The 22,316-nt window shown below is 40.0% G+C and overlaps 1 protein-coding gene across 1 annotated transcript in view; it reads left to right on the top strand.

The window, feature by feature from the left end:
• Nucleotides 1-5,896: 5,896 nt before the first annotated feature.
• LOC116056380 (equilibrative nucleoside transporter 1-like) overlaps nt 5,897-22,316 on the top strand; it is a 47,513-nt gene continuing 31,093 nt past the window's right edge. The window contains exon 1 of the mRNA XM_035992305.1: nt 5,897-5,990. The gene's annotated coding sequence lies outside the window, so the exon portion shown is untranslated. The remainder of the gene's footprint in view (nt 5,991-22,316) is intronic.

Raw genomic sequence — 22,316 nt, 5'->3', positions numbered from 1 at the left:
GAAAAATTTGTTAGTGTAAAATCCTCACGTCTTATTCCGTCCCACCAAGGAAGCATGGGAGAGACGCAAGGATATCATGGGAGGAGAGAGGCAACAAGGAAATGTGTTTTACAGCAGACTGATCTCATGAAGTGGCGTATGTATGACACGCCAATTCGTATGCCATTATTGGCGTGTTATCAAGACGCATACTCGCTTTTTAGCGTGTTTATCAACGCCGTTTGGCCTCCACTGACTTACATTACCTTCCTCCACTGACTTACATTACCTTGCGATTGCGTGTGAATTTACGCCATAGCGAGCAGTATGAAAGCGTAGGGAGGTTGGTCGGGGTGGTGGATGGGTCAAACACAGGACTTTCACCCAGGAGACCGGGGATCGTGTCCCGTGTGTCACGTTTCCTTCGTGTCCTGTGTATCACGTTTCCTAAACTCAACCGTCGCTTTCTTCTTTTACTGAACCCAACCTCGCTCTTCTTTTCCTAAACCCATTTTCAGCGTGTAGCTTGTTAGCTTGAAGTTTGTTGTTCTTTCCCAAAGCGAAGGGATTCTGAGAACAGCAACACAGAGAGCGGAAGCATAGGGACATCCCGGATGTCTGACAATTATCCTGGAAATGTACTTCTGTTGATCCAGACTACTGTTGACATGACCTGTGTCATCTGGTGGGAACTCATTACTCAGTAACCACTAACAGGAAGAGTCACTGTTTTCTGTAATAACACTGCTGTTAACATCAATAAACTGTCTTTGTCGTTATTCAGTTTAATGTTGCAGAATTTGAATGATGTTAAATATGTGTGTGCGTGTTTGTTGGTTTAGCTCAGATTTATATACAGTGAAACATACATTCTGTTCTATTCTGCTCTTTTCTATTCTAAGTAAAGCTTTATTTAACAAGTCCGTAATATGCTTATAATAATTTCCTAGGGAGTTTCTTGTAAATAACTGTGCAATTTGGTACTAATTATAGCCTGGAAATGCTCCCATTGATTGTTACAGTAATATGACATAAAATATTAATATCCACCAGAGGTGTGCCAGTTGTGTTTTATTAGTTATTTAATTTTAGCTAACATGTCATAACAGGGTTGTTTGACATCAGCAAGGCAGTTTGTTATTCATGCTGCAAATGAGGTCACATGCGTCTGAAAGTGATGAAATTTACAATTTGGGCTTAATTCACATGTGTATTTAGAGCTGTCCCTTTGGGATTGGATCACCCACAATACCACCCAAATGATATAAGCCGACTAGTGGGACGAGAATATTGCGGTGGTTACACAACATGAACTTCTGGGCAGAAACAACCTTGTGAATGTCGGTGGTTTCAATCATTGTATTCTCTAGTAGAGTATAGTCTACCTGTAGTGTCACTGAAAACAATGCAAATGTGTTTCCTTACATGTTGTGACTCTGGTCAGACTGACCCCAAATTCTTTTTTTACTGAAATTCTCCAAAGAACTTTAAAAACATGCCATCATGTGAACAACCAAGATTTGGGCATCATTTCTGCATTCCTGAAGTCTGATGGTTACGTTTTTAGTTTTTAAAACTGACAGATTCATGCCATCCACATTTAAAACATGTAAAAGAGAATTAAATGTATTAAAGACTATCTGACCTTACTGAACATTTAAAGCAAAGAGTAAGCACAAACCTGCACCTGGCAGTAGTTATTGGTTTAAATGAGAACAAATAATAGTGTTAATGAGCCTTATTGGCTGCTCAAGCATGACATTTGTGAAAGATTAGCCAAAAGATGGTTTATAAGAATTATAATGTAGTTGTACACAGCTAAAATTACATTGTAATTGGAATTTGTCAACAGTTATAACTTCTCCTATAAAGACATATTTAATATTATTACAACTGTGTCTTAATATATTACTATTCATTACCTGTTTATACACCAGCCTCCACTTATGAATGCCCACAGGAGGAGTTAGAAATGTTGCCAAATTAGTTTCCTGAGAGGAACATGGTTTACCAGTAGGTGGGGCTGCAGGAGCCTTTATGCATCTGTCCAGCTAGTCAGTAAGTTCTTAATTGAGGTTAAATTATGAAATTTTTGCCTTTGCACTGTTTTTTATAAATCACAGAACTCCACTGTTAAAAAGTATTTGTAAGTTATCGACAAAGTGCAACATTATTATTGTGACATTTGGCACATCTTGCCCAATCTGAGCGCCAATTCAGTTCAAGGGCAGCTGAGTAAAGATTGTTGCAGGTCAAACTGTTAACTCATTAAGGTTTTAACCACACGTTCTGTATTTCTTTGTCCAAAGCTCTGACTTCCTGAGATTTAATTTGAACTGCTAATTACTTCTCACTTTCAGAGAAAAGCAGAAATTACATTCACAAGTTTAGTCACCAGGTTTTGAGCCATTCATCCATGACTTTTTGGTCTAATCTAAGGACCATAAAGGCCAAAAAAGCTCAACTTGGATCGCTCCCATATGGCCTCAAACTCTCACAGAGAACAGGAGCTCATTCAGGAATCTTTGTGTTTGGGAAGCTGCTTCAGGCGATTAAGATTTTAGATTGTATAGCTGAAGAGCTAATCAGGCCTCAGTGACCCTCAAACCTAAAACCAACTACCCTAATCTGGTTATGCAACTCCCCCTAAAGACACAGGATCACCAGAAAACACCCCTGGATCCTTGGGAACAGTTTCTCACGTGATAGCAGATTTCTAGCCTTAACAGGGATTCAATCAATCAAATCTAATCAGATGATTTGTGTACACCCTCAGCTGACCAAAGCTACATTATAGCACAAACAGACTACTGTGCTGCATATTCTTCTGTATGTACTTGCAGTAGTATCTGACCTAGACTATTACTATTTGAGAAAATTGCCTCATACTTTTTTGAGGGGAAAAAAAGAAAGCAAGAGGTTAATCTTCTGTGAAGTTAAATTATGTGAAATTTACTCAAGGGAACTGGAGGGATTTTCCTTTATGTGGGTCAGACTGTGTTTTAAATAACACTCGAGAAAAGGGGTTACATTGGCTGTTTTGTGCGTGCGCGCGTGCGTGCGTGCGTGTGTGTGTAGAGTGTGAAAAGTGAGTTTTGCATTCATGAGCTGTTACGAAGGAATCATCATAAATTCTGCAGGCCTTTAGTTGCATAACTGGCTCACTGAGTTACCAACCCGCCCATGGAAGTGAGCCCTAAGTATGTGAGGGAAATCGAATACACCCAGGTGTGGATGGAGGTGATCCAAGCAGGTTTCTCGTACAGAGGAGATTGATGGAGGGGGAGATCTGATAGGATCATCCTCCTGTGTTGTGTGTGTGTACATTTGATGTGGAGGAGGACAGCCAACATCTGGTGGACATCCCCTGAAACACAAACACACACCAACAAGCAGGGTATTGAGCAATGGAAATAAGCTGCCGGTCAAGCTGAACATTTTTCTTTTTTCACATCTGTTTAATGTAGGAGTTGATGGTTGATGGTATGAGACATTGGCTGTGTCTCAAACCGCCTAGTTGCACACTTCAAATACATAGTTTTAAGTATATAATGTAGATAACGCAAAAAGTCAGTGCACTGAAAGTACCGGGATGACCCCCTAAAAACGGTCAAAAAGTTCAGTGTACAACGATGGACCCTACTCCTCTACACATGAACTCCAGCATTGAGAACATTGTTTGTGTACACAGAGTTTACTAAAAAGAAAGGTTTTAAGCAACTCATGTTAGCAGTTGTTGTTTACGCTATCCGCCATTTTTTCACGACCCTAGGTTGCATTTTGGCGAGATTTATGCTTTAAAGAAACACGCTGACTTATTGGGACTTTAGCTTATTCACCGTAACCCCCAGAGTTAGACAAGTCGATACATACTCTTTTCATCTCCGTGCGTGTTGTAACTCTGTCTGACGCCCCCAGCGCTAGCTAAGCCTAGCACAGATCCTGGACATAACCGGTTCCAACTAGCCTACTGCTTCCAATAAGTGACAAAATTCTGCTACGTTTCCATAGCAGAAGGCGGCGCTGCCGTCTGATTATTTCCCAGAAAATGAAAACCGGCAGCTGATTGGACGAATGCGTCACGTGGTTCTTTTTTCTCCGGAAATTCACAGCCAGACTGTCATGGCGGCTTGTTCAGAATACGATCTCATATTGTACTAAAATAGTTCACCGAAACGTGTTTCTGAAAACATTTTAAGCGAGAAATAGGCCGTGCAGTTTCTGAATCTGTCTTCATTTCAGTTTGACAAAGGTCAGTTTAAAAGATTTTCGTCAGATTTTGAGCGGCTCATCCACTCCCCATTTCCGGGTGAGTCCCGACTGCCCTGTCTCCCGACTGAACATGTCGGGTCGGCCCAAATGAAGGCCGACGGCTCCTCGGACGGCCGACGGCACGGGACACACGGAACAGACTCGAGTCACTGACCTCACCAGACGGTCCGACGGCCGATTATCGGGCTGCTTTCAATATCCTTTTTCTTTTTCTGGGCAAAGAAGAAGACTCCTGTTCCTGAAATTTTGATTTTGAATACGTGTGGTCCTTCATGTTTCCTTCTTCAAACTTGCCGGGGCCGGGAAGTGACGATAGCAGTCTTAGCAGCACCTGTGAGTTTATCATGTGACAGCGAAAACGCAAAAGGCGGAGCAGTATGTCCTGTATGTCCCTTACTGACTAACGTATTTCAAGATGGCGCATGAATATGGAGCGTCTAGCCTAGTTCATGCGAATGCAAAATTTCAAGCCAAAGGGAATATTTGGAATTGATGGTGGTGATAAATATTCATGAAAAAGGACAAGTTTGTGAACGGGCAACACAGATTTTGATAATGAACAACTAAACACATTACACACTGAAACTTTAAAAAGGTATAGAGCTCAACAGTAACTGCCCACTTTTTTAACGGCTCTGGTTCTGGAAGTGTTTTTTCCCATTCAATTGTTTTATTGACATTTCGAAAATTGCATATATATATATATATATATATATATATATATATATATATTGATTCGGTGCAAAAAAACATTTGGAAAATGGAAAAAAAAAGGCAAAGGTACAAGACCGTGTACAGAAACTATCATAGACTTCAATGGCAGAACCTCGCTCTAGCCGTTCCACCCGTTCGCGGTAACAGCGAGTTGGACCAATCAGAGATGTTGCTGTTACGCTTAGGATTGGGTACTGTAGTTTTTCTCCATAAGATCGCGGATAAAACATGTTTTTCTTAAAATAAGGTTGAATTCATACAGACTTCTAGCTTCTACAGGAGCAGAAACTTTCGTTTCACAACCACGTTGCTCGTGGTCAGTCTACTTCGGATGCTTTAGACATTATGGCTGATAACCAAAACCCTAATGGAAAAAATCAACGGCATTTTTACTCCGGGAACCACACTGTTGGCAAAACTAATTATTGGTAGGCTCTAGAAATGTAATTTACAGTTCCAATTGCTTAATAGTTGATCAATACATTAAGTGAGTGTTAATCTACCACAGATGTTTGTGGTAGATGTGGGTGGCCCAGAGTCCCCTTTGCTGCATTAGGACGTTCATAGCTACGCCCCTGTTTTGTTTCATCTCCTGCAGGCTACTTACTGTTTCCATCAGTAATAGTGATGCTACAGAGCCAGTGAGTATGAATAAAGACCATTTGAGAGGTAACTATGTCCTCTCTCTCTCTCTCTCTCTCTCTCTCTCTCTATCTATCTATCTCTCTCTCTGACCCAACAAAATGGCTTATGACATATTAAAAGGATTATGATCTGGTGGTTTATTTGTAAAAATTCAAAATAACCAGCTGGCCTGCTATTTATTTGTCGGAATCTGGACCAGTCAGAGAATTCTCGCCCCCTCACCCCCACCGTGCCCCCCCCCCCCCGACTGCGGAGCATTGAGTTGAGTTTTTGCTGCTGAATGAAACGCGAGAAAACCAGACGAATGAATGCGCGAGCGTTGTTGCCTACGAAGCGACGTGCTGTTCAAATGTGAGGGCATCGCAGGCCGGTTGTGTGAGGGTAAGTGTGTGTTTCTCATGCGTCGGCGATACAGAGTGAATGACGGTGTTCAGACTGCTGACACAGCCTGCCAAAATAGCTACTGAGCCTGTGTGTGTGTGTGTCTGGTGGGGGGCTAGGCTATTGCAGATGTTTAGTTTATTAGCCGATTCTGTAGAGCTGCTGGAGCTTTAACTGAAACGGTGACAAGGTTAAATGGTCACAAAGTCGCAGACGTGACAAGCGCATCACGTCACCAACAGCGCGCAGTGCTGCTGAAAGTGCGCCAGCTCATGTGAGACCAAGGGTATTTGCTAATAGCTACACTTGTGATATCAGACATTCTTCATGCATGCATGCTGCAGCTTTAATAGTCTACATTAAGACCTGGAATATCTGTCTCTGTCAATAAACCAGTGTGCATGTTGTGATAGCTGCGGAGGATGTGGAAAGCTGACCTTGCTTTGGACTCAAAGTTGTGGGCCAGAGGGTGAGACTTGTACACAGTCTGAGTTGAGGCATCACAGCAGGTGACATTGTGAGAATATACAGTTTGTAGATCCTCCTCACACACACACACTCACACACACTTCACAGCGGGTGACAACATGAAAGAGCTCCGAGAAGAGATCCCATTGCGCTAAAAAACACTACTTTACCATGTGGTACTATACACACACACACACACACTCACACACCTTAAACCCCTCTCTCCTCAGTGTGCTTGATACAATGTTGGTGGAGTGTGTTTGATAACTTTTGAAGCTGCTTGCTTATCAGCGGACCGCTTTGAGAAAGCTGCTATTCTCACAGTGATAAGCTGTACTCCTCACATGCAGTGTAGTGAGCAGCGCTGGGCACATAAAGAGGAGAAAGTTCAAGATGCTCAGTTAAGGTTCAAAAAGCTGGTGCTGAGACATCATTACAATAGATACAATAATAGATGATTATTTTAAATACTGGTTAACTGTTTTAATCTATCAAATGCAGGTGTAAGCCTCTGCAGTGTAAAGATGTGCAGATTTTCTCTATTGCATGTCATAAACTAAATCTATTTAGATTTGAACTTATTGTTCAAACAGCATAATCAACTGAGCTTTAGAAACTTGAAATGAGCATTTGTCCCAATTTTCTGACATTTTATGGACTAAACAGTGTGCTTAGACTAAGTAGTGCTTCAACAATCATCGTGATTTTGCACATCCATAAAGTGTGTGTGTGTGGGGGGGGGGGACTCATAAGAGACAAATTATCAAAGTCAAAGCAGTAGATATCTTGACTTTTAGTCCATATAGGCCTATATGTCCCATAATGGAACTAACATAGCATAATTTAATTAGGCCCTCCATGCCTGAACATTGCTTTCTGCCATAGGGTGCTTTTCATTATGCTAACTTGCTTCGTCTTTTCCTGGTTTTAAAGGCCTCATTACGGGAAAGTGATTTCATTTTCTGAACTTAACAGACTGTTCTAACTGTTCTATTATTTACCTCTACCCACTTAGTCATTATATCAACATTACTGATGATTATTTATCAAAAATCTCATTGTGTAAATATTTTGTGAAAGCACCACTAGTCAACACTACAATATCGTTGCGATATCAAGGTATTTTGTCAAAAATATCGTGATATTTGATTTTCTCCATATCGCCCAGCCCTAAACTGAGGTCACAGGCTAAAAATTGGATACCATGTTTCTTGATGAAGTGCCTTGGAGCAAGACATTGAATCCCCTACCAGCCTTTACATTAACCCAGTTGTACTGTTCCTTTTTGCAGCTCTCTCAATCACCTGATCTGCTACAAGGACGACTATAATTAGAAAGGTCCATCTGGAAAGCAGACAGGGGGAACAGCATATAAGTATGCAGCGGGGTAATATGATGCAGTCGCATGAAACCAGGTGACTGAGATTGGATCATCAAAAGCGTCATTGTGTTTACAACCAGACGCCCTGTGGCACACGTCATGAATACTGATGAATCAGGGGGATTTACTGAAGGCAAAGCAAGAGCAGGAAAGTAGACAAGAGCAGAGCACCCATTAATCTGTTGATTTAAAAAAATCTATTATTTGATTCATTGTTTAGTCCATAAAATTTCAAAATAATGAATGATGACTTAACAGTTTCCTAGAACTCAAGATTATGTCTTTAAATTGCTTCTTTTGTCTGATCAAAAGTCCAAAACTCAAAAATATTAAATTTACAGTGATATAAAAGAGAAAGAAATAGACAATACTCACATTTGAGAGGCTGGAACAAGCCACTGGTTGGCATTTTCTCATTCATGCTACTGTAGCATCGAAGCTTTATGGATGGCAACGTCGGTCAGCCGGTCATTAAACGGCTATTCAACATTAAACAAGCTACACATCAGCATGTTAGCATTGTCGTTGTGAACACCTTAGCATGCTGATGAAGCCTCACAGAGCTGGTAGCATGGATGTAGGCATGGTTCAAAATGGTTTTTTTTTTCCAACATAACAATTTTGTTGCTTGCATGCGTGTGTGTGGTCTGTGCTGATGTTTAGTTTATTTGCAGTATCACATTCTCTCACATGTAAAAAGACCTGAGGCCTACAGTAAAAGATGGAGGGAAGGAAGGAGAAAGGGATGGTTGAATTGAGAGAGCTCCTATAGTTATCTGAAAGAAAATACTGATTTAAAAATCCTAATATAAAATACTTTGAGCATATTTGTTCTGAAAATAAGACTTGTCAGTTTAGTTTAAAGACATTGGAATGTGGCTTCATTAACTTCCCATAAATAAATAAGCTTAGGTTTGTTTTTATATCTTGAATAAAACATACACACACACACACACACACACACACACATAGCCAACACATTTTTACACAGATTTATTTTCATTATCATTAGACATTATGTTTCTGCATGAAGATTGAAATTCATTTTTCATCAGGGATGAGATTACATAGCTTCACCATGTTGGTTTTAGGGAAACTCCTAGGAATAGTTCAAAAGTTACGTTAGTAAACATTGGAACATTGTCATTTTTGCCAGTGACTGTTTGTTGCTGTTCACATCCACAAAGTGAACTGCCTACACATAATGATGTAAAGAGCTTTTAGGAACAAAAATTCAGTATTCAGAAAACAAATTTGCTCTGCTAATCCAAGTTGACTGCATACCAAAGTGTTTTACAAAACATAGTCCCTGATTGAAAGTTGACCCACAGATAGAGAGGCCTCTAAAAGGGTAACTACTGTTTTTTTCAACCTGGACCCTATTTTCAAGCGAAACAAGCTACAATGTAAGTTATGTAATAGGGCAATTTTCAGCTTGTATTTACCTGACAACATTACGGAAAGTAACCCTTCAGAGATAGACCTTTAAAACCTCTTTGAGAACTTTCTGTTTAACCAGAAACAGCTCTGAAGTCGCTATCGCTAAACCCACCAGACTTCATTTAAAAAAGCAATACTTTTAGCCTGTATAGTACATATACACACATATTTTCACATGTAAATCGGTTAACTATGTTGACTTTGAATTAAGTGTATTTTACGATGCTAAAATTACTGTTTATTTACATGGAGTCTGGTGGGTTTAGCAAATGCAATTTTGCTGATTTTTTATGTTAAAAAAGGGATCTTACTCTTCAACAGAAAGGTCAACCTCCTTAGAAATCCTTTACATAATGTTGTCAGACACTTAAAATATTAATCTGAGCCTGTCAGTGGCAAAACGAGCACTTTTGTGAAGGTAAATACAAACTGGACAATTTCCTGGACCTATAATACTGGACCAATGTCAAAGGTTGTTGTTCCCATCAGTCACTTAGACACAAAAACATAGAACAATAGGTTGAAAAAAATGGTCATTACCCTTTAATTCTGGCCTCTTTAACAGCTCAAAAGACACATTATGTCACCTAGATACTTCATGACTTTTACCTAATTTAATGAGAATTGCTTTTAAACATAATTTTGAACTAAAGACATTATCAGAAGTTTGCCAAATAAAATGATGCATTACTTCTGTTTGGTTTGGTTTGGACAATGCTTTATATGCAGCACTACACCTCTAGAATCTAATCTAATCTCTGTTATTGGAGTTTTATTTTTGATTGTTCATAAGAAGTCTAACAGGGGTCAAAGCTCTTTTGGGACCTCAAACACAACGTCAGCTTCATCAAATCTGCAAGCCCACTTCATTGCAAAGAGAGGGGTTATCACATGAATATTTCCCTACACATCTGGTTTTAATAATGTAAGAATAAAAGGAAAGGGATCAGAGAGTGATGCCAATTTCTACAAAACACAAGGGTTAAAATTCTTTCTTTGTATAATATCTGCGCATTGCATACGATACGGTTAAGGTAGGGAAAGATCTGTGACGGGACTCTACATGCCACCCTGATCTCCACCCTTACTTTTCCACCTCGGCACATAAACATAAAGGTTACACTACTTGCTGTATTGGCACTGGACATTGGCCTTGGACGTAATTCATATATCTAATTCCCAAGGCTGGAGCTGTGCTGTCAAAACTAGCACAAGATATGATATGCCTGGTTCCTTCTCCTGTCTATGATTGTTGTGTGTGTGTGTGTGTGTGTGTGTGTGTGTGTGTGTGTTTCTGTGTGTGCATGTATGCATGTGTGTGTGAACATTGGTGGTTCACATGCACAAGTGGCAACATGACAACATGAACTGACAACATGAAGTATGTGTGTGTGTGTATGTGGGAGAGTGGGTGTGTGAGTGGGTGTATATGTGTGTGTGGGTGTGGGTGTTTCTGTGTGTGTGTGTGTGCGTGCATGCATGTGTGTGTGCGAACATTGGTGGTTCACACGCACAAATGGCAAATTACAGTCATGGTGCAGTGTCCCTTACAAATGGAAGCTTTGTACCTGTGAATGGGCACAAGCACAGGAAAGTTGTAGGAGTGTGTGTATGGAGATGTCTTTTATCTCCTGGATGAAAATTATACTCTTTCCCAATCATTTCCAATGGCGGTCATTTTTGACCATAAACAAAAGAAGTGTGACTAAGTTGAATAAATCACTCAAAATTCAAAGAAAGTAGTCACAATGAATGTTATGTGTTCAAATGCCTTTTGTGAAGGATATCATAAGGTCTTGAGGCAATCTGATGAAAAATGCCATATTTATGGTACAGGGAATGTGTAAATTGGTCATTTTTGACCGGAACAGTGCTAGAAATACCCTATATAATCATTCTGTCACCCCTTTAAATTTACTAATCATTTGCCCAAGAGGAAGCATAGACTGATCTAAAAAAAAAATCCAGGAACAAACATACACAAGCACACACACATTTGAGGTTTGTGGTTTTGTTGATCATGACACAATCCTCAACCTGGCGAGACTGCTTCATTTTCTAGACGACCACAACTTTACTTCAGCAAAGTTTAGTCAGCTAACTTGGTAATTGGAGGACAGGACAGGCTTCAGTCTCTGCTATGTTTAATACATGACTGTACGTGTTCTGTTTAGTCTTTGTTTCACACAGTCAAAATGATGCTACAAGGTAAATATGTCCTTATGCTGTGAAATTGAGAAACTTCTTTTACCCGTTGACATGTTTGATTATATTGTCAATTTACCTAAAAAGCAACTGTTATTACATACAGAGCTGAAACGGTAAGTAGATTAACCGGTTAGTCAATGAGCAGAGAATTCATGTCTGTGACATTTTGTTGTAATTATTAACTGTTAATTATAAATTGTATACTTTTTGGTTTTGGGCTCAAACTAAAATACAGTACATTTAAAGCAACACCAAAGATTCTTTTGTACCTTAAAATGTTTCCAAAATCGTTTCAGTGGTTCATCAAGTCGTAACAGGGTGAACGGCACTTCTGCATTCGCTTTGCGGCCCTTTATCGGCTAAATCTGCACTATGCAAGTTTGTCAGATCGGGTAGCGGATCTGTAGTTCGAATGAGAACGGTAATGGACAATTCCGCTTCCAACCTGTAGGGGGGCCGAAGAGGAAGAGGAAGAAGAAGAGGAAGAGGAAAAGTGCTTTGGTGTTGCTTTAAGAGACATCATGCTGCCTAATTGTAAATACCAACTACTGTCTGGTCTCCATGTTTAAACGGGGGTTTCACCTTTCATTGTGTTGTATAATGGAGCCATGCACACAGTGCACAACAAAAAACAGCTGTGTGACAACAAGAAAGTCGTGTCTGAAAGTAGTCATTTGACTTTAAATCAGCTTTTGAACTTTTTTTTGTATAAAAGACGTCAAAAGAATTTAATAGTGAAATGTAATGTAACTATCGGATCTTGCTCAGTAGAAATGTGGAACTAAACCTTACCCTGATCTGCGTGTTGGAATTTGTGACACACTGGGGTTCGTGGCCTGTGACACATTTCACACGCAGTTGGTGAGACACGCATGTGGCAGATGCTGTATTACTTAATCATATTGGTGTCAGACTGCAACACAGTCTACATGCAGCTGAGGGATCTGGTGACAGCTTCTGAAGTTACTTTATCTCAGCATATAAAAAAACAGGGACCTTCAGAAACAGAATATGGAATAATAAGGGCACACATAGATAATACATGTGTTTTTTTGTCATTCAAAGCTGTTTTGAGAACTAGTTTTAAATCCCTGCACACCCACTCAGGTGTTTTCACTTATGTTTGCTGATTAAACCTCCTCTCAGGACTGTGTGGGTGTTTACAGGCGGTGATTGATTGGGTACGTTTACATGCACACCAATATTCCACTATTATTCCGAATATGACAATATTCCAGAAGTTGATAGCCTACAGGTCATGTAAACAGCATATTCCGGTTGGATATTCCGAATAAGGCCTTTTTCCGAAATATAGCATTTTCCGATTAAGACGTGGGATATTCCGGTATTATTCAGGTTTTAGAGGCATTCTTTGGACATGTATACAGCACATTCGGAATATGCATCTCAATCTGAGTTTTTACTGCAGTTTATGGCCTCTTGCCTGTTTACGGCTTCTGGTCCGTTCTGTGCGTTGCTATGGTTGCTGTACACAAACCAACCAGCCAACAGTTTGCAAGGCTGCAGACCTGATAAGGAGAAACACAGCCACTTTTAAACATTATCAACGATATGGATATCAACAGGTTTTTGGATGTGCCCACCTTTTCAAGAAGCTGGTTGAAGGAATGAAAGAGGGAGGCTGTGTTTGCACCATTGACTGTAAATATTAATGGACAGAGCATGTGTGACGTCACCCATTGGTTTGTGGAGAGCTGCTAGGAGTCGTCGAGTTTGCCGTTACGGGCGCATCCATCTTGGTTGCAGATGTAACGATTGTAGACGTGAAGGAGGAGCCATAGACTGTTGGGCGGTATCTGACTGTGATGTTAGCTGAGAGTTGGCAACGCTGCTTACACTCTACGTTATGTTACACACTTTCACTGGCAATCTGGATGCAACTGCTGCTGAAAGCTAGCCTACATAATTTGAGGTAAGATTTAGCTTTGCTAGGTTTTAAATATATCTTTGTCCAATAGTTATATTACATAAGACAGGCCGCGAATTGTCAATCACATCATAGCCATGCCCTAAGACACCCCCTGCTTTATCGTCAATTTTAAAATCAACGAGACCATAATTCAAAAATGAACATCATTCTGTTTTGCAGAAGACTTAAAACTAGCGATTGAGACCATAAACTCATTATGAAAATTTTTACTGAGGTAATAAATCAAGTGAGAAGTGGGTCACTTTCTCATAGACTTCTACAGAAACCGACCTTCTTTTCCAACTGCACGTGTCGCCCCCTGCTGGAATTCAGATAGAATGCAGGTTTAAGGCACTTCCGCATTTGCAGCACTTCGCTGAACTGGATGCTTTGTCCATTAATATTAACAGTCTATGGTTTGCACGGTTCAACAAGTCCGCCACCGGAAAAAAAAAAAACTTATTTTGCACGGCTTTAGTGGAATATTCACTTTTATTAGCCATGTAAACAACTTAGTCGGAATATTGTCTTTTTCGGAATAAGGGCAAAACCAGGAATATTATGTGCATGTAAACGTAGTCACTGACATCTCCTTCACTCTCCTTTTAGTTTTGTTGCACCTGTTAGTGGGGGACAGCTTACACCTTTTACCATTTTTTATTAGTACGTGGACTTTGGTGTCCTAATGTCATTTCTAAAATAGCTCAGACCACCTGAGCACAGCTCTAATCAGCCAGAATAAGTGAAAACACCTGTTCCTTCAAAGTTATTAAGGCTCCTATAACATGGGTGACAATAATCCGACACACTCCTATATAAATTAAAGTAATTTATGTATTTTTACTTAAGTGAATTAAGAAAGCCTACTTAAGCCTTCTTAAAACAGCAACAGTAAAGGCCTTTTTATGCTTCTGCGTAGTATTGACGGCGTATCCCCGCAGACCCCTCTGTGTCTACGCCGGACCCTACGCTGTAGCCTGACATGCACCTCTGTAACTACACGTCGTGGTGACGCACGTCGCTCAGCCGTGGCTTGGTAGCGTTGCATTTCCCCTGACTCATTTCCTGGTTCTCCTTCTCCATAAACAACATGAAATCAAGGAGAGGGTTAACTTTTCCTGCTGAAGATTTACCACCTTGGTCAGAAAACACAGAGGAGACACTTTGTTTCTCTCACTATGACTCTAGAGTCAGTACTCGCTCCGAAGCTAATTGCCGTCACTCTCTCACTTCTTCCTCACTCTAACACACTCCCCACACACACACACACACGCATGCCGGCTCGACGCACACACCAGCGCACAAGTATAAACATCAGGCCACTTACTTTGGCTACGGCGAAAGCTCTGTGTGGAGCCTCCGCAGAACCATAAAACGGTCTTAAGAGTAACTTAACAGCAGCTGAAAATCTTGTTTTTGCTGACCTCCAGTGGTTTAACTTCTCACCTTCAGCTGCAGTGATGTAGAAGTGTACTCCAGGCTGTGTTGGTACATTGTGACATCACTGCTGGCCGTTGTTACAGATCTTTGCTGTCAGGCAGAAACCTTGTATTTCCATATTTCTTTATTTAAGTTTTTTTCCACAAATCAATGCTTTTGGTTACCCTTAGGTCTGTCTGTGGGTTTTACAAATATTTAAACCCCTTCAAGGTGATTTTGTCTGACTTTGTCTGAAAAAAAAAATAGCTCAATCAAATGTTTTCAAATTATCCTTTTTTTCATTTTCTGAAAAGCAACGATTTTAGACATACACGGTTGCCCGACAACACCGCGATGCAATGTGTCTAGAGTAGAAGCACGCTATTAAGTTAGTCTTGTTGGTTAATTCAAACGACAAAATATATATTTCTGTCTTATTTTTATTTCTTTGTGATAATCCACAGAACGCACTCTCAATAGTTTTCATCAGAGCGAATTCAACAAGGCTACCTCCTATGGGCTAATTGACCCCTAACATCTGAAAGAATTGTGAAAATATAATGTATTAATCAAGTTTTCTTCAACAATAATAACCTTGAGTATTAGGGGTGTGGAAAAAAATCGATTCACGTATGTATCGTGATATTTTTTTGCGACAATTTTCAAAATCGATTATTTTCCCTAGAATCGATTATTTTCCCTAGAATTGATTCTTTCTTCTGTTTATACGGTACCGCCGACGGCTACTTCATCTTATCTGTGTCCAGCAAAACAGAGCAAAAGCAGAAAATGCTGAAAATACATGTTATATACTTCTTTACAAATGGAATAAATGTCAGACCGACTGACTGACATGTGATGTGCATTCTTTTTAGAAAACAATTCAGGTTTTTTTTACTGTCTCATAATACTGCCTCTAGAAGTGTATTATTCAACTTTTGTTTTTGCTAAAGAAGGAAAAGAAAATCGCAATACTCAATACTACTGAATCGCAATAAATGGAAATCGCAAAACAAATCGAATTAGTAACCATGTATCGTGAAAGAATCGAACAAGCCCTAATGAGTATACCTTTGTGGATCTGATGGCTTCAACAGATGGCCTCAGCTGGTCCAGAGAGTCAAGCAAACAAGAGGAGCGGGTTGCAAACAGTCTGAGTTTAATGAGCTGGTATCAATAAGACTGGAAAATACATCTGGTACAGTCTCACGCAACAATAGAGAGAGAACAATTGAGTAATGGATTTCTAATGGGCAGACAGGATGTTTAATGGACATAACCACACCATAGAAAACATGGTAATGGCAGCACTCCAAAATCTTAAAAAAATAAGACTTGCCCTCAGTTACCTCTGTTTGATTATTTTCCATATCAGGACAGGTCAACAGGATGGCTGACAGCCTCTGATAAGATAAAAGGATGGGCCAGGATGAGGACTGATAAGGATGATCTTTGAAAAGACAAAGAAAGAAATTACTGAGGAGAAGAGGAAATCTATGGATGGTCATGAGCTCACTTCAAAACGTACACAGAAGTAGTTAACAGCTGAGACTGTCAGCAGGGAATTCAGAATTTCTGAATTGATTTAACAGGTACAGGTGTAGCTTATGTATGTGGGGAACATACACGCACAGAAAAAAACATATCTGATTGCATGTGCACCAATGCATGTGCACCAATGCTGGTACAGAACAGACTGTTCCTTGGTAAACAACAGTGTAACAACCAGTCAAACTGTAACACATTTTGCTATTTAATATTTAACCACTTAAGAAATAAATGTAGGCATAATGGAATTCCTTTATACCAATTTATTCACCAGTTTAGGCTGCTGCCACTTTTCCTAGGTAGGAAAGGACAGAGAAAATGTACTTAAAAGTGCTTAAAAAAGATATTCTGAACAAATGTTATATGAACAATACAAGCTTTAAAAAGGAAGTTTGTGCATGACTATGCTGAATTGCATCACACAGTCCCAAAATGATCTTGCATGACTTGTCAAAACTCATTTTGCAGTAGTGTGTCTAAGAAAACTGCAGTTCAATGTATGACTTTTTTTGTTACAGTGTATTGCAAAAACAGTGGAAACTATTTCAGGGCCACAAGATGAAATTGTGCTTGCTTAAAGAACTATGCAATAGCTAAATAACCAAGTGAAAATGTTTATTGTGAAGCACACCAGCCAACATTAAACTGCCTTAGTGTTCATGTAAGCTGATGATCCTGACCCTTCTCCCGACAAAGGTTGGATGCTGCCCTATTTTGGTGACAAGGCATCTCTAGCTAAGTTTCCATCCACTTGTCAATCGAATTATCTGAAGTTCGGTAAAAGAAACTAATGCGAATAAAGCTGGTGAAAGTGTGTTTCCATCCAACAGCTTTAAAGTGAATAAAAACCTGTGCATAATGACGTCACATGCTGTTTTGCAGTCAAATTGGTATATCGAATTGATTTGAGACATTTTAAAGCAGCCATATTATGCTCATTTTCAGGTTCATAATTGTATTTTAAGGTTGTACCAGAATAGGTTTACATGGTTTAATTTTCAAAAAACACCATATTTGTGTTGTACTGCACCGCTCTCTCTCACTGCTGCAGATCCTCTTTTCAGCTGGTCTCTGTTTTAGCTACAGAGTGAGACCTCTTTTCTTCTTCTTCTTCTGTACTATCTTTGATTGCACTGCACATGCCCAGTAGCTCAGATGTAGATCATGTCAGCTAGCTAGCTCCATAGACAGTAAAAGAAAGGCTATTTCTACAACTTCGGTCAGTTACAAGGCAGGATTAGCTGGGAGACTTCTAAATGAGGGCGCACATGTAAGTAGTTATTTTGTAGATTATGGTGAACTTGTGTGTGTTGTAGCAGTGCTTTGCTATTGAGAACGAGGTAGCATGCTAGCATTAGCATGCTAGCATTAGCCATAGCGTTAGCATGCTAACGCTACGAGCTAATGGTTGCGGTTAGCCTGCTCGTTTCGGCTTGTGACGTCACAAGCCGTGCCGATTTTGAACAGCTCACCCAGAGACTGAAGGCAGGACACATTCAGAAACCGTATCTCACTCTAAACAGCATGGATGGATTTTTATCAAAGTTTGTATGTGTGTGGAAGCACCAGAGACACAAAATAACACCCCAAATCCCAGAAAAAGTGTTTTTTTCATAATATGGGCACTTTAAGGTGTTTCCATACATTTTCGCACTGAATCGCACAACATTCAAGCAAACATTTGCGAACAAAGTTTTGCTAGACAAAATGGATTGCGCCATCTACCAACAAATGATCAATATTGCACAAGTTGTAATAGTGGTTATGTGCCAGCTGATAGCGACATATCAAGCTATAATAAGAAAACAACGACGCTATCAACACATTGCTATGATGATGCAGATGCGCGTAAATGCCCGACGACAACGGAGGCGGCCTGTGGTGTGGGAACGACAGCGTTATATTTTGCTCGTAAATAAAATTCAAAAAGTCTCTCGTCTCCTCGTTCGTCCACTTACATCTGTCTTTGTTGACACCCGCAATGTGTGCAAACAGAGTGGAAATGCTGGGCGGAAATTAACTAAAACTTCTTCTTCTTCGTTTTGTGGTGGGTTGCAACCATAAAATTACCTAAAACTTAATCGCAATTCATTATTTATTCGGCAAATAACGTTTCCATCAGCGTTTATCGCATAAGCCGTATATCGATCAAGATAAAATCCGATGAGACCAAACGTATTTCCTTTGAGTCGATATTCATGAAATTCAATCGAATTTTACTGTTTCCATAAGGCATTTTTCATTCGATATCACTTAATTCGGATAAAAACGTGTGGATGGAAACATAGCTTCTGTTACATAAGGGTGGTGTCCTTGCAACTTCCTTGAAGTATAATTGACAGTGACAGTAGTTGGGTGTGGTGGTTCAAGGTAAACCTCTGCATGAAGACTTGTGACTTAAAGCTTTAGTGCGTAACTTTTTTTCTTTTTTTTTTGGGGGGGGGTGCACGATCACTGAAGGCTTGTATCATGTGGACGCGCCGACAGTGTTGTTGTCCTTACTTAGAATAGCTTTAACAATAACTTTACAAAATGCCATCACGGCACGCATTAAAAGAAGTTAAATTATCTTTCTGAGACTGACTTTAATGAAAAACACTGGTTGGGGTGTGGCCCGAGGTTAAACATACTCAAACTTTCAACCCCGAAAGACTGCAGCGATTTTCTGACCAAGTGTGGATTAAACCTTTAACACCAACTCTTTCTGCTTTCAACCATTTTCATCAGTCTACGCTGTTACTACACATGTTAAATCCAAGCAAAACAAGCACAGGAATGTAGAAATGAGAGGAATGCTCGCTCACACAATCCTCCGCCTCAAATATGCACAACAGAATCCAAACTTTGTATAATTTCTAAATTGTATGAGCATTCATTGGAAAAAGATTAAGAACTTACTGTTGGCCAAAATTATAGATGTGAACTTTGCTTCAAGACCCGTTTCAGTTTCTCTCATTTACATCATATGAATGTTCACACTTTGTCCTTGCTGATATGAATGAGGTTATAGATGGGGAAACACAATAGTTGTTATTGAGCTTTATTTACCAAAGAAAGAACCTAAAAAATAGTGTGGGATGCATCTGAAACTCATGGAGCAATACACATTTAAGCCACAAATTATAGACCAGTAAATCTAAAACATATTTGGCAAAGTGGCTGCATTTTTATATATATGCTTGCAGCCAAAATGTAGCCTTTTAAACATTTAGCACCAACGTATTGCAAAACGAGGATTGAAAAGATTAAATGGGTGAACCGAGTCAACTAATAAAAGTGTGACGTTTTAGTATTTAGAGTGATTTCAATGGTTGGAACTAGTCACAAGTGCAGAATTTCAGGACTAATGTCAATTTTTAAGTTTCTGGACTTCAACTAAAAGGTAAATCCTATAATGGACTGTCTTAAACTTTGCTCTTGTCCCTAAATGCACCACTGGATTAAGAGGAATTCATTGTCTGTGCAGTAGCAGATTTGTGGCTCATCCATCGTGACAGGGATTTCATACTAGAGCATGACCCTTGCAGACCACTCACACTCTGTTGGGAATTTGAAGGCAAAGATGCAGAGGGATTTCACAGACCTCCCCGAGGAGTTTTTTCTTTGTTTGCCTGTCTTCGACGCTTCAGTCCAAAACCTTAATCCTCCAAAATGGAGCCAGGCCTTGGAATTCTTAATCCCAAATGGGATTTACTTCAATTCCTTCTTCGTCTTCTGAGGCATTTAGGGGTTGAAGATCCATTGGAACTCCCTTTTCTACCACCGTCCCCTTAAATCTCAGTATGTGGTCAGAAAGCCACTTCCAGCCCATTCATGTCATACCCTCCTCCTCTCCCCGAGCTCGCCTCTTATGCCACAGACTTCACAGGATATTCTCGAATTAGACGTGTGATGTTTATTTACTCATAAACCTGTGTTCTAAAAATGGCATGAGAGGGAACTGTCTGGGGTCAGCAGGAAGTGTTCATCACATAAGATTTTCGGCTGACAATAGAAATGCATACAACTATGCAACAAAAAGGAGGCCATTGCGTTCCTCCAGGTTCTTCTTGACAATGTGTTCCGAGCCACTGTGAGGGGAGGCTATAGGATTCTTATCAGGTTGATTTGGCTCATTGTTCAGCTTTTGTGGGCTAGAACCGGCTCCACTGGTTACTGGCAGATATTGACACACAGGTGTCTCATAGAAATCAGTTAGTGGCAAAGACCTCAACCACACATGCACCTGTTAAGCTACTGTGCTAGTGACTACTGCTGTCACTGTTGGCAGTTCATTTTCTTACATGTTGTCATTCATGATGGTTTGGTGATTGTATTGAAGGAGGTGTGTCAGAAACCATCCTCTCCCTTTTTCTTGTCTCTGTTTCACTGCTTCCCTCTTTTTCTTTTATTTGTGTGTCTCTCTCCCCTCCATGGAAAACCCCTGTGGCCTGCTGCACTGAGAAGCTGCTGGCTGACTCTCCCCCTTTGGCAACACACACGCCAAAAAACAATTCAGAGGAATGCAGGGAGTATGGAAAGAAAGAGCAGTTGTAGATAGACATATTCAACTACAGAAAACAAATACTGAAATGACCATTGATGGAAATGAAGTGTAGTTTTATGTCTTCACACCAGCAGAGAGAGAGAGACAGTAGTCCCTCAGTCCTCTGCTGCCCAGCTCCTCCTTGTTGGGTTTGGGTTAGCAAGGAAGCAGCCAGTCAGACTAGTAATCCTTCACACATGCTTTCTGCCCATAACCACAGCAGGCTTTTTTTAGACAGGGGCGAGACAGGGTGTGGATGACTGTGTACCTACCACGACTATATGAGCAAACAGCGGAGACCAATGCTTAGTGTGTCATGGCTCACACAAAAAAAACGACCGTAAACGACGCCTCGGCACAGCGGTTAAGACAGGTCCAAGTGTTGTGATGAAATTAAACATTGGTGTTGGTTCTCGCAGACACTTGAGAAAACAAGCTGTACTCCAAAAGCAGAAAAAGAGAGAAGTGTTTACTTTGTCTTTTTGTTTTCAGCCAGATTTAGGACATTGTGTTGGATTATGGCATCAATTGATTGCACATTTCCCCTGTAAGTGTTCTCATTTAAAGGAGAATAATTCAATATAAAAGCTTTTGGTGAACAGTCAAACAAATACAAGCTCCCTCAGGCACACTCTGTCTTTCTCATCCTTAACTTGTGTTGTTTTGTTCTTTGCCTCAGACTGTTAAATACCAGCATTGACCTTCAGCCTGGATAACTGTGCTGTCTGCATTTGAAAGTGTGAATAATGCTAGTGAGATGACATGATTCATGGCACAGTTTGAAAACAGCTCCCTCCGTGCCTGTTTAAACACTATTTCTTTCTATACATACACAGGGAGTGTTTGTAGTGATGGGTGATGATCAGGAAGGCTCGTGGCAATAGTTAGTAATTTTATGTCATGATATAAAATTATACCGTGATAGAAGGTTTTATATAGCCTACATATTGCTCACCCCTATCACTGCATTTAGTTGGCCTATAACCGCTTACGTTTGATATACAAAATATATAATGTTAATAATAGTTAGCCTATTTGTTATTATCACACTATCTCTCTACCATTGCCAGTTGGTGATCATTGAATGATAAGTAACTGGAAGTCATAGCGGCATCTTTGATGTGCCACATTATCAGTGTTGAATGTGTCAGTAAAGATATTATTCATAACCAATATGGTTCAGAGATAGTCAAAGAGTTGGCAGACTGCTACAAATCTAGAAAGTCATGGCATGGGTAGCGGTTGACATTTCAGTGCAATCCCACTATGATTTTTTAATTTTAATTTTTTTATTATTGACAAAATGCAATATACAGAGAATCAGGTAAACAGTAATAGGACATGAACATCAATTGTGTACAAATTTATGAAGGTAAAAATAAAAAAAACATACGAAGCAATACAAA

Source organism: Sander lucioperca, chromosome 15 (assembly GCF_008315115.2).
Source record: "Sander lucioperca isolate FBNREF2018 chromosome 15, SLUC_FBN_1.2, whole genome shotgun sequence".
Classification (NCBI taxonomy): Eukaryota; Metazoa; Chordata; class Actinopteri; order Perciformes; family Percidae; genus Sander; species Sander lucioperca.
This window is presented reverse-complemented; position numbering and strand designations above follow the sequence as displayed.